We start from the raw sequence: 13,850 nt of genomic DNA, 5'->3' as shown, positions 1-13,850 counted from the left end.
GGCAATGGTAAGGAGTGTGGAGAAGTCCGCCTCCAACATTGCACAAGGCACACCATGGAGCCCATCATTTTCAGTCTGGAAAAGATGGTTGACTCCCAGAGAGATCGTGGCGACCCAGACCTGATGCCGCGTGCAATGGGCGATCTGACAGCTTCCATTGCAACACAGGCGGAAGCCACACAACATCTTAGTGCTGTAATGCAGTCTATGGTTGGTGCCATTCAATCTCAGACTGCTCTCATACAGCCTCAGCTTGATGCCATGCAAGCTCTGAATGCTGCCATCGTGGCTGGATCTACCACCATCGACCGGGGCTTTCAAGGTGTCGTTGCAGGCCAGCAATCTGTGCTCCAACTGATTGCTAGGGATACTGAGGTGCTGCCCTGGGGAAGTGGCAGTGGGTCAGTGGAGCAGGAACCTGTTGTCCTCTCTCAGGATGACAGCATTCCTGCTCCCACCATTGCCACTTTGCCATTGCCTTTGTTGCTGCCTGTCATCCAGCCAGCCCAGACTGCTGCCTCCATGCTGAGGTGGTGCAGTCTACAGCCGGGTCTTCCAGGCCCAGAACTGGTCGAGGGCGTCCTGCAAGGCCATCTGAAGTCTCCTGCATGGACACTCAGCAGTCTTCCACCAGCCCTGCTGCAGCCATTAGGCCAACACTTCGTAGCAGCACTAGAGTAGGCAAAGGCACAGTAACGAGAGACACTAAGGGATAGCACAAGGGTGAATTGGCAATATTGTTGTTGTAAATATGTGTTTACTGATTACTGATAAATTTATTAATTCACTTCGGATAATTTTGTTTTGTCTATCATTTCAGCTTTGCGCTGTGATATAACCTGCGACAGGGATGGAATGATGGGGATGTGGTGAGCAATGGGGATCTGGGATTTAATTTATTGGAACTGCAGTCTGATGAGGCGGTCACAGACCATCCTTCTGGAAGGCCGATTGAGTGGCTGCCTCCTCCCTCGCTCCTGTTCCTCCTCCTCGTCCTCCTTATCTTTCTCGTCCTCCTCGTTGTCCTCCTCTCCCTCTTCTTCCTCCTGAGCTGGTCCCGCAATCCCTGCTGGCAAGGGTTGGGCCCTCATGATTGCCAGATTGTGGAGCATGCAGACTAATAGGGACACCCACTCCGGTGAGTACTGGAGGGCTCCTCCCGAGTGGTCAAGGCAGCGGAACCGTTGCTTCAGCAGGCTAATGGTCTGCTCAATGATGAGCCTGGTGGCAGCATGGCTCTCATTATGTGAGTGCTGTGCAGACGTGTTGGGTTTGCGGAGGGCAGTCTTGAGCCAGTTGGAGAGCGGATGGCCCTTGTCTCTGAACAGCCAGCCGCGAGCTTGATGTGGTGGCTGGAAGAGTGCTGGCACACCGGTCTGGCACAGGATGAAGGCATCGTGGCTGCTGCCAGGATAGCAGGCATTGACATTTAGGATTCACTGTTTGTGGTTGCACACCAACTGCACATTAAGTGAGTGGTAGCCTTTGCAGTTATAGAAGCTCTCAGGATTGTTATGCGGAGCCCGCAAAGCCACACGAGTGCAGCCAATGGTGCCCTGCACCATGGGGAATCCCGCTATCCTGGCAAAGCCACATGAACGCTCATCCTGCTTCTCTCTGGTGATGGGGAAGGAAATATGATCCCTTCTCCTACTGTAGAGAGTCTCTGTGACCTCCCAGATGCAGCGATGATGGCGAACTATGATATGTTAGCTATGTCTCCTGTTGCAGACTGGAAGGATCCGCTGGTGAAGAAATTGGGGGCGACAGTGACCTTGACTGCCACTGAGAAAGCTGTCCTTGTCCTGATCTGAGGCTGGAGGTCTGGTTGCAGGGGGTGGCAGAGTTCTGTGACCACCTCCTTGCTGAAGCGGAGCCTTCTAAGACACTGCTCCTGGCTTAATTGAAGGTAGGAGAATTGCTGTCAGAAGACCCTCGGAGGGTAAGGCCTCCTGTTGAGAGCCCTGATGGCCCTCCACCTCCTCCCTCTGGCCACATGTTCCAATCTTTCTTGCTGCCTGCACTCCCTCCGCCGTAGATGCTGGAGGGCGAGGTCGACTACCAGTACAGCCCCCATTAATGAAAGGAAGTGCAGCAGTTTGATATTTTGTGAGAATAAATGTAACTAACTTTTAGAAGCCGCAACACTCTGGAGACTAAACAACCTTAGAATGACTGAATTCAACACTTGAACTATCTCAAACTGACAAGGAAGCAGTGAAACACCACTAAGCTGACAGCTGTGACTCCTTACACATGATCCCTTTAAATAGTGCTCCTGGAGCCGGCATCTGCCTACTTGACGCCTCCTCTCCCTGTCGCTGTCAGGACCAGGCACTAAGGCAGGGGGCGATCCTCAATTTGGCAGATCGGGCGCCCAGTGAGCGTCGCACATTTGTTGACATCACGATCTGTCTGGCGCTGAAATCTCTGGCGCTAACTCGTAGCTGCGACGCTACGGCGGGGGGGGGGGCGAATTTGGCGTGTGGTGCTGGGTTTGTCTTGCCGCGGCGCTACTGCCTCATCGCCCTGTTAGCACCCTCGCCAGGTGCTAACTGGAAGCGCTAAGGTACCGAAATTCTACCCCCTAGTTCTAAAAAGACTGCTGTGGCACTGAGTAGGAACTACCACTAGATGTCATTAAGGCTATAGCAATATTGTAGAGTTCTGGCTACATACTGGTGCTGATCTAGTATTCGGATAGTCCGTAGTAAAAACAATATTTTTCAATCCATGTTGTCATTGCAAATACTGGCTCATGCCAGTGGCTATCACGTGGATCAGGGTGCTGTGTCTTTCTTCTGCTCTCCCATTCACATCTTAACCTCTCCATGAAAGGTACGTTTTGTAAATCCACATTGGATAGTGTGCTTTATTACTGGTGCTTGTTGACAGAGATTTTTCTGTGAATAATATTTGTTCTAGGTCTTCTGGGAAGTAACCAACTTAACTTTTTAAAATGTTATCAATATTCATTTGACTAATAAGTACTGCTGCAATAACTCTGGCAGTTTTGCTCCTTTTCTGTCTTGTAATTTGCAACTTTTGTGGGGTTTTCTATTTGTGTGCGAGATTTGAGTTCTGTGTAGTCCACAGTATTAATATTTGGCCAAGATGGCTCTCGCTGTGGCAGTGGGAAGTCTAAGAATGTTGCAAAGTTCAGCTCCAGTTGCATTTCCTCAGATAATGTAGCAGGCCATGCTCAAAAGTAGCAAGACCTGGACAACATCCAGACTTGAGTTGATAAGTGACAAGTAACATTTGTGCCACAGAAGTGCCAGGTAATCACCATCTGCAACAAGAGACAGCATAACCACCTCCCCTTGACATTCAACGGCATTACCATCACCATGTCACCATGCCCCCCAGCGTCAACATCCCGGGGGAGTCACCAATGACCAGAAAGTTAACTGGACCAGCCAGATAAATACCGTGGCTACTAAAACAGGTCAGAGACTGGGTATTCTGTGGCAATTGACTCATGACCTGACTCCCCAAAGCCTCTTCACCACCTACAAGGCACAAGTCAGGAATGTGATGCAATACTCTCCACTTTCTGGATGGGTGCAGCTGCAACAATACTCAAAATGCTTGACACCATCCAGAACAAAGCAGTTCACTGATAGCACCACATCCACTAGTCTAAACACCCACCGTCTCCACTATCAGTGTACCGTGACTGCAGTGTACTTTCCTTGTGGGGGTCAGGAGGAGCAGGAGTGGTTTCAGCTGACAGCCTCCTGTCGCCCAACACTCACTCCCGCCTACTGGCCATCTCGCGCTTCCCACCGGTTTCGGGTGGGCAACTGCCCAGCGCCATGCAGATGAGGCCTGGGAGTTAAAGTCACCTGAGACTCAAGCTGCTGAGATCAGGGAGGAATGCAGCTCACCTTGGTCCTTGCCCATCCGATTCACACCCCAAGGTAAAACGGGGGCTACAGTCTTTGTATCAGTTATGATCCTAATGAATGCTGTACAGCAAACCTGTAATATCACACATTGGTTATGTGGTTGTATTTACTTACGACATTGTAGGTCTGTCCCACAGTAGATCCACCACATAGTTTCTCTTTCTTTGACTGCACTTAAAAGTAATTTCTTCAAGGTTAAAGTTATTCAGCTTTTGATTTTCTCAATATTGACATAATTTTCATAAGTTATATTGTGTAGAATATACTTCAGGAAGAATGAGCTGCATTGTTTTCGAGTGTGCCTGTGGTTGGAACCGTACACAACCTTTGTTACAATATTTCAGCCTAGAAGAATAAATACAACCTGTAGACAATGCTGTTCTCTTTCCCAGTTATGTGCACTTTAGATTTCCAGCAGCTGCAGTATTTTGCTGCTGTTTATATGCATTTTAGTCTTGCTGAACTTCATAAACAAGATAACCACCCAGTGGAGGTTTGACTTTGAGCGATAGTGTAAAACAAGCGATATTGATTCAGCCGCCTACTATATATCCTTCCTGAAAATCGGGAGAGAGGTATAATGGGTGGCTGAATTGATATCTCCCGTTTTACACAATCACCGAAAGTCAAAATGACCCTGGATAACTTAGAAACTACTTTAGAAAATTGTATGAGGGTATCAAAGCTTCGCAACGATCTGGATACTTTTTCAAAATATAAATCCCTGAATCCCTTGGCAAAATAGGGAATTAAAATTTTTCTTTGATCCATGTAGTTTGATTTAAATGAAATGGCCAAAGCCACTAGACATAGTAAAATATTTTTCCATTTATGCTTTCCCCACAGAAAAGTGTTCTCACATATCTAAAGCTGATAGACATTGTGCCGCATTTATCTCCTTCTGTGGCTCGGTGTCAAAACTGTTTTTATTGATAACGCTCTTGTTAAGCCCCTGGGGCATTTTGCTATATTGAATGCGCTATATAAATGTAAGTTGTTGGTGCATTTGAGATGATTAATAAGAAATATAAAAAGCTTTTGGAGTTGATTTTTATTTCTTAAACCATTTGCAACCAACAGGAATAGGATAAGAAAGCTAAAAGCATTTTGATAAGCAATGAAGTAAAATGGAAATATTCTTTAGCAACTTAGGAAGAAATTATTTTTCTATTTTACAGTATCTAAGGAATTATTATGTTCGTGAGTAAAGAGCCTGCCCTATGGGATTCTTGTCAAGCGTTTAAGAAAAGCTTAGGAAGGAATTGCTTTTTAATGCCAGTTGAATGTGGGAGCTTGGATTCTTTCTTGAGACTAGTGACAAGAAAACTAAAATGATTCAGATTTAGGTCTAGCCCCATAGCAGTGAACCCATAGCACAGAAATATAATAAATTTGGACATTTTAAACTACAGATGCTGAACATACATATCAAGAGAATGGACATTTGTTACTCTGAGCACATATGCTTGGACAGACATAACAGGTACTACAGACACTATGACATAAAAACAGAAGGTGCTGGAAGGACTCAGCAGGTCTGTGGGGAAAACAGATAAATTCACATTTCAAGTATGGACTCTTCATCCAGAACTTCAGGATATTACAGATGAACATCATTTTTAAAAAGGAACAAAGGCAAGGGGAGGAAACATGCACACACATGCACACACACATACGTAAAGTGCTTAAGTGGAAAACACAAAATGGTTAAATGGCAGGAGTGATTTTAGCATGAAACAATAGGAGGCATAATGAGACTTAAGGCATCTCCGTAAACACATAATTTGGTGTTTTGTGATTAGCTCCTAGACATCGTTGTGTCACTTTGTGATATTTCTATTTATCTCTCTCTCTGTCTCACACCTGTAAAAATTCTAATTACCGATGATGAACAAAACATAGGTGACAATTAGAGCTTTCAAAATTCAAATAAATTATTTTTTTTAATTTGAAGAAAAATCTGAAATCTGTGACTGACAACTATTAGTTATCAGCAAAACCCACATATAATCAGGTGACATTTAGAGGTTGTTTTCACCATTAACACAGCACAGATAAAGTAAGGATAATTAGAAGCAGCTTGCTTCAAAATTCAATCACAGTAATTTGTGTTTTAAAAAAAAAGTATGTTAAGCTGACGACAGACACACTAGGGGAAATTTTCATCTCATGACCAACCCGTTTATGCCTACTGTTTATGCAGTAGTGAAACTAAGATCACATGGAGAGTAGAACCATAGACTTCCTGTTGGTTGTCTGCCCATTTCAGTTTTTGGTTGGACCTTGATTTAGGTGCTTGAGCTTTCGTCTGAAACAGGCAGGGGCTGAATGAGTATATGCAAATTGGGGCCAAATTATATTGTCAAGACCCCCAACACCATTTTCATCTCTGCCTGCATTGCTATCGCCAGTTCCTCATCTTTCCCACAAACCATGGGCAGTAAACGTCGGAAGATGGCCATTTCCAGCTGTATTTAAAGGGATTCTCGGCTGCTCTCATGTAAAAGGCTGTAATAATTCAGAAGCCATTTTGTGGTTTCTGGCTACCTAGATCATTTATTTCAGACTGCCTGTAATGGCTGTAGAATGTTCCGAAGTCTTAAGGGACTTCAGAGGGTCATCAGGAGAGAGCACAGCATCATGAATGTGGATTCTAGGTACCCTACTTAAGCTGGGTCCGGAGTTTGAAGGAGGGCAGACCTGGTGGAATCAGTTCACCCTGAGAGATGATGCCTGATGCTTTAAGGAGCTGTTTTCAATCATTCTCTCCAAATGGTCCCCCAAGGCCTGACGTCCAGTGTCCAAAGCATCTACATTGAATGCACTGACTGGTTTGAAGGCCTCTCTGTTAAGGGGGATGGATGTAAATAGTTCTGGTGCTGCCACTCACTCCAGGTAATGTTGAATTTTGTCAAATCTTTCTCGGATATTGGCACATGGAACAACATTAGAATCTGTCATCTGTCTCAGGTCCTCTGTGATAGTCCTCAGTGTGATGTTCATCCAGCGTCTTTTTTTTTAGAGCAGGATCCCTGAGATCTGAATCTGCAGGCTTTAGAGCCAGGTATTGACTTCTGTGGAGCCTCTGCTCCCCATGGTCTAACCACCTCCCCTTGACATTCAATTACATTACCATCGCCAAGTCCCTCACTATCAACATCCTGGGGGTCACCATTAACCAGAATCTTAACTGAACCAGCCACATAAATACTGTGGCAACAAGAGCAGGTCAGAATCTAGGTATTCTGTGGCGAGTGTCTCACTTCCTGACTCCCCAAAGCCTTTCCACCATCTACAAGGCACAAGTAAGGAGTCTAATGGAATACTCTCCACTTGCCTGGATGAATGCAGCTCCAACAACACTGAAGAAGCTCGACACCATCCAGGACAAAGCAGCCCGCTTGATTGGCACCCCATCCACCACCTTAAACATTCACTCCCTCCACCACTGGCATACCGTGGTTGCAGTGTGTACCATCTACAAGATGCACTGCAGCAACTCACCAAGGCTTCTTCGGCAGCACCTCCCAAACCCGCGACCTCTTCCACCTAGAAGGACAAGGGCAGCAGGCGCATGGGAACACCACCACCTCCAAGTTCCCCTCCAAGTCACACACCATCCTGACTTAAAAGTATATCGCCGATCCTTCATCGTCGCTGGGTCAAAATCCTGGAACTCCCTACCTAACAGCATTGTGGGAATGTACCATCACCACACGGACTGCAGTGGTTCAAGAAGGCAGCTCACCATCACCTCAACGGCAACTAGGGATGGGCAATAAATGCTGGCATTGCCAGCGATGCCCTGATCCCATAAAAATGAATAATTAAAAAAAAAAAAACATTTTCATCTCTGGATTCCTGTAAATAGTTGCAGGTGGTTGCTTTATCAGGAGTGTAAAATTCTCAAGCAGCTATGTGTGTGTGGCGATTGTTTTTTGGCCAAGCACAAACGACCTGCTGGTCAGGTGGAAGACCAGATGAATTGATTGGCGAGCCAGCTGCTCAGCCCACTCCGACCAAGGCTGGAGAGAGGCAACCAAACAGAAGTCAGAGATCTGAAGCTAATGAGATCAGCAACGGGAATTTTCTCAGGGGTTCACCCAATCGGCAACTTTAACTTCAACGGAAGATCATCAGTCACCCCATTTACACCACATAAACTGGATTTCGGCTGGTCTTTCACCAGTTACATTGGCTAATTTGGGGAACCCACAAGGAAATTCCTAGTTCAGGTGTTATAAATGTGGTGAGGTAGGCCACAATACAAACCACCACTGGTCTCTGACTGCACCTTCATGATAGTGCGTGGCAACCTGGTGAAGGAATACCATTATCTGGAACATAGGATCTGTTTCTGGGAGTGACTGATGCCAAGGAACCTGGGAAGCTATGCATGGCAGACCCGAATTTGTAACATTCCTCTTAACCTTTCTAATCTTCCTTTTTGTAATTTTCTTATTTATATTTGTCCTGACTTTCTTTTCTTATTATCTGCCCTGTAAGTGCTACCTCAAAAGCAGGGAGACCGAGGAAAGGGAAACAGGGATAAAAGCAAAAGATAGGAAGGAGAAAAACAAAATTGGCAGTCAGAGAAATCAATGGTTTAAATCAAATGTGGCCACAGTAAATAATAATTCTAATAGGTCTAAGAGCGTTAAAAAAACAAGCCTGAAGGCTTTGTGTCTTAATGCGAGGAGCATTTGTAATAAGGTGGACGAATTGGCTGCGCAAATAGAGGTAAACGAATATGATTTGGTTGGGATTATGGAAACGTGGCTCAAGGATGCCCAAGACTGGGAACTCAACACCCAGGGGTATTCGATATTCAGGAAAGATAGGCAAAAAGGAAAGGGACGTGGGGTAGCATTACTGGTTAAAGAAGGGATTAATACAATTGTAATGAAGGATATTAGCTCTGATGATGTGGAGTCTGTATGGGTAGAATTGAGAAATACTAAGGGGAAAAAAACATTAGTGGGAGTGATATATAGACCTCCCAACAGTAAGGCGGAGGTTGGGGATGGCATTAAAAGGGAAATTAAAGAAGCGTGCAATAAGGGCACAGCAGTCATCATGGGTGACTTTAATCTACATATAGATTGGGCCAACCAAATTAGTAACAATACTGTGGAGGAGGAATTCCTGGAGTATTTACGGGATGGTTTCCTGGACCAATGTGTCGAGGAACCAACCAGAGATCAGGCCATCTTAGACTGGGTATTATGTAACGAGAAAGGATTAATTAGCAATCTTGTTGTACGAGGCCCCTTGGGTTGGAGCGATCAAAATATGATCGAATTCTTCATTAAGATGGAGAATGAAGTAGTTGACTCAGAGACTAGGGTCCTCAATTTAAATAAAGGAAACTACGATGGTCTGAGGAGCGAGTTGGGTAGGATTGATTGGGGAATAGCACTCAAAGGGTTGACGGTGGATAGGCAATGGCAAACATTCAAAGACCGAATGGATGAGCTACAGAATTTGTTCATCCCAGTTTGGCATAAAAATAAAACAAAAAAGGTGACTCAACCGTGGCTAACAAGGGAAATTAGGGATAGCATAAGATCCAAGGAGACGACATATAAATTGGCCAGAAAAAGCAATAATCCTGAGGATTGGGAGCAGTTTAGGATTCAACAAAAGAGGATAAAGGGATTAATTAAGAAAGGGAAAATAGAATATGAGAGTAAGCTATCAGGGAACATAAAAACTGACTGTAAAAGCTTTTATAGATATGTGAAGAGAAAAAGATTGGTGAAGTCAAGTGTAGGTCCCTTGCAGTCAGAATCAGGGGAATTTATAATGGGAAACAAACAAATGGCGGACCAACTAAATTCACACTTTGGTTCTGTCTTCACAAAGGAGGACACAAATAACCTCCCAGAGATGCCGGGGAACATAGGGTCTGATGAAAGGGTGGAACTGAAAGAAATCAGTATTTGTAGGGAAATGGTGTTAGGGAAATTGACGGGATTGAAGGCCGATAAATCCCCAGGGCCTGATAATCTACATCCCAGGGTACTTAAGGAAGTGGCCCCAGAAATAGTAGATGCATTGCTAGTCATCTTCCAGAACTCGATAGACTCTGGAACAGTACCCATGGATTGGAGGGTAGCTAATGTTACCCCACTATTCAAAAAAGGTGGTAGAGAAAAAGCGGGGAATTATAGACCGGTAAGCCTGACATCGGTAGTGGGGAAAATGCTAGAATCTATTATAAAAGATGTAATAGCAGAGCACTTGGTAAGCAGTAACAGGATCGGACAAAGTCAACATGGATTTACAAAAGGTAAATCATGCTTGACTAATCTACTGGAATTTTTTGAGGATGTAACTGGTAAAATAGATAAGGGAGAACCAGTGGATGTGGTGTATTTGGACTTTCAGAAGGCTTTCGATAAGGTCCCGCATAAGAGATTAGTGTGCAAAATTAAGGCACATAGGAGCAGTAGTAGGCCAATTGGCCCCTCGAGCCTGCTCCACCATTCAATAAGATCATGGCTGATCTGATTCTAACCTCAAATCTTCTATCACTCTCCATCCCACGCGAACCCATGTGATCTCCCGGGAGAGGCGAAAAACCAGATAAAAAACCAATGGCCAATTTGGGAGAAAAAATCTGGGAAATTCCTCTCCGACCCATCTAGGTGATCGAAACTCTTCCAGGAGATCACTCTGTCCCTATATTTTCTACAGTACTTACCTTCTGTAACGGCGATCTCCACCCCAGCCAGGAACAGGAATAAAACCATCTCCTGAAATCTAACACAGAATTAGAACACAAGAAGTCGGAACAGAACCAGGCTACCTGGCCCCTGGGCCCGCTCCACTACCCACAGGGCCATGACCATTCCGAACCTAGACTCATGTCCAATTTCCTGCCTGCTCCCCGTAACCCTTAATTCCCTTTACTTCTAGGAAACTATCTATTTCTGTTTTAAATTTATTTAATGATGTAGCTTCCACAGCTTTCTGGGGCAGCAAATTCCACAAACCTACCACCCTCTGAGTGAAGAAGTTTCTCCTCATCTCAGTTTTGAAAGAGCAGCCCTTTATTTTAAGATTATGCCCCCTAGTTCTAGTTTCACCCATCATTGGGAACATCCTCACTGCATCCACCCGATCAAGCCCCTTCACAATCTTATATGTTTCAATAAGATCGCCTCTCATTCTTCTGAACTCCAATGAGTAGAGTCCCAATCTACTCAACCTCTCCTCATATGACCACCCCCTCATCCTCGGGATTAACCGAGTGAACCTTCTTTGTACTGACTCGAGAGCCAGTATGTCTTTTCTTAAGTATGGACACCAAAACTGTATGCAGTATTCCAGGTGCAGTCTCACCAATACCTTGTATAACTGCAGCAATACCTCCCTGTTTTTATATTCTATCCCCCTAGCAATAAAGGCCAACATTCCATTGGCCTTCTTGATCACTTGCTGCACCTGCATACTAACTTTTTGAGTTTCGTGCACCAGGACCCCCAGATCCCTTTGTACTACAGTACTTTCCAGTTTCTTGCCATTAAGATAATAACTTGCTCTATGATTTTTCCTGCCAAAGTGCATAACCTCACACTTTCCAGTATTGTATTCCATCTGCCAAATCTCTGCCCACTTACTTAGCCTGTCTATGTCACTTTGCAGGTTTTTTATGTCCTCCTCACTCAATACTTTCCCTCCCATCTTTGTATCATCTGCAAACTTTGATATGTTACACTCGGTCCCCTCCTCCAAATCGTTAATATAGATTGTAAAGAGTTGGGGACCCAGCACTGACCCCTGCGGAACACCACCAGTTACTGATTGCCAGTCTGAGAATGAACCATTTATCCCAACTCTCTGCTTTCTGTTAGAGAGCCAATTCTCCACCCACGCCAGAATATTACCCCCAATCCCATGATTTTTTGTCTTGAGCAATAATCTTTTCTGTGGCACCTTGTCAAATGCCTTTTGGAAGTCTAAATACACTACGTCCACTGGTTCTCCTTTATCCACCCTGTATGTTACTTCCTCAAAGAACTCAAGCAAATTTGTCAAACATGACTTCCCCTTCATGAAACCATGCTGAGTTTGTCCTATTAAATTATGTTTATCCAAATGTCCCGTTACTGTCTCCTTAATAATGGACTCTAACATTTTACCAACCACAGATGTTAGGCTAACAGGTCTATAGTTTCCAGCCTTTTGCCTACTACCCTTTTTAAATAAGGGTGTTACATTAGCAGTTTTCCAATCTGCTGGGACCTTTGCTGAGTCCAGGGAGTTTTGGAAAATTATTACCAATGCATCCACAATCCCTACCATCACTTCCCTCAAGACGCTAGGATGTAGGCCATCAGGTCCAGGGGATTTATCCGGCTTAAGTCCCATTATTTTACCAAGTACCACTTCCTTAGTGATTTTAATCATATTTAGCTCCTCTCCCCCTAGAGCCCCCTGTTTGTCCAGTGTTGGGATATTCTTAGTGTCCTTTACCGTAAAGACTGATACAAAATATTTGTTCAGCGTTATTGCCATCTCTATGTTTTCCACCATTAATTTCCCAGTCTCATCCTCTGAGGGACCAACATTTACTTTAGCCACCCTTTTTCTTTTTATATAACTATAGAAACATTTGCTATCCGTTTTTATATTTTTTGCTAATTTACTTTCATAATCTATCTTCCCTTTCTTAATCAATCTTTTAGTTATTTTTTGCTGTCATTTAAAGACTTCCCAATCTTCTATCTTCCCACTAGATTTGGCTACCTCATATGCCCTTGTTTTTAGTCGGATACTATCCTTAATTACTTTACTTAGCCACGGATGGCTATCTTTTCTTTTACACTCTTTTTTCCTCAGTGGAATATGTTTTTTTGGAAGTTGTAAAATAACTCCTTAAATGTACACCTCTGATCATGTACCGTCTTACCCTTTAATCTATTTTCCCAGTCCACTCTAATCAATTCCGCTCTCATACCTTCATAGTCTCCTTTATTCAAGCTCAGCACGCTTGTTTGAGATCCAACCTTCTCACCCTCCACTTGAATATGGAATTCAACCATGTTAATATCACTCATTCCAAGGGGATCCTTTACTAGGACATTTTTAACTAATCCTGTCTCATTACACAGGACCAAATCTAAGGTTGATTGCCCCCTGGTCGGTTCAGTTACATACTGCTCAAGAAACCCATCCCTAATACAGTCAATGAACTCATCCTCAAGGCTGCTCTGCCCAGATTGATTTGTCCAGTTAATATGATAGTTAAAATCCCCCATAATTATAGCTGTTCCCTGATTACAAGTGTTAAGTCCGTGAATGATTGAGACACGAACTAACAGGAGTGAAAACAAACAGATCTTTACTGGTGAAAGGCAATAACGAAACTAAACAACAGAGGCTCTCTAGCACCTTTTATACAGGGGTGGTCACTGCCGGTACTGCAGTCTGAGACCAGTTATTCTCTTAAAGGTACATACACAACAATTCTTCCCCTTTTAGATAAACAGTACATAACATTCATTTAACAACTAATGATAACAAATTACAATCACAATTACTGTTGCTAGATACATTGGTTAAGTTTAAGCAATTATAAGTTCAGTCTTTGAGGAGACTTCCTGATTCTGTCTGGATAACGCCTCTTTGGGGTATCAGGTTCTTCTGGCAATGTTGAGTCGGAATCAATGTCGTTGTTTGGTTCATCTGCTTCCAATATTACCGGTTCTGCGGTAGCTGCGATTGGAACATCGATTTCATTACCAGGTGTATCAGATCGTGGTGTGGAGTTGACGTTTTCCCGTGACTCTAGAATCTGGTCAGCATGGCATCTTACAATGCTCTCCCCAATGTCCACGGTATACATGAGAGGTCCTTGTCGTGTACAAATCGTTCCTGGTTGCCATTTCTCAGTGCGGTAGTCCCGGGCCAAAACTGGTTGATCTATCTTAA

Source organism: Somniosus microcephalus, chromosome 6 (assembly GCF_052327205.1).
Source record: "Somniosus microcephalus isolate GS21.2 chromosome 6, FLI_Smic_1.0, whole genome shotgun sequence".
NCBI lineage: Eukaryota > Metazoa > Chordata > Chondrichthyes > Squaliformes > Somniosidae > Somniosus > Somniosus microcephalus.
Note: the sequence above shows the minus strand (reverse complement) of the source record.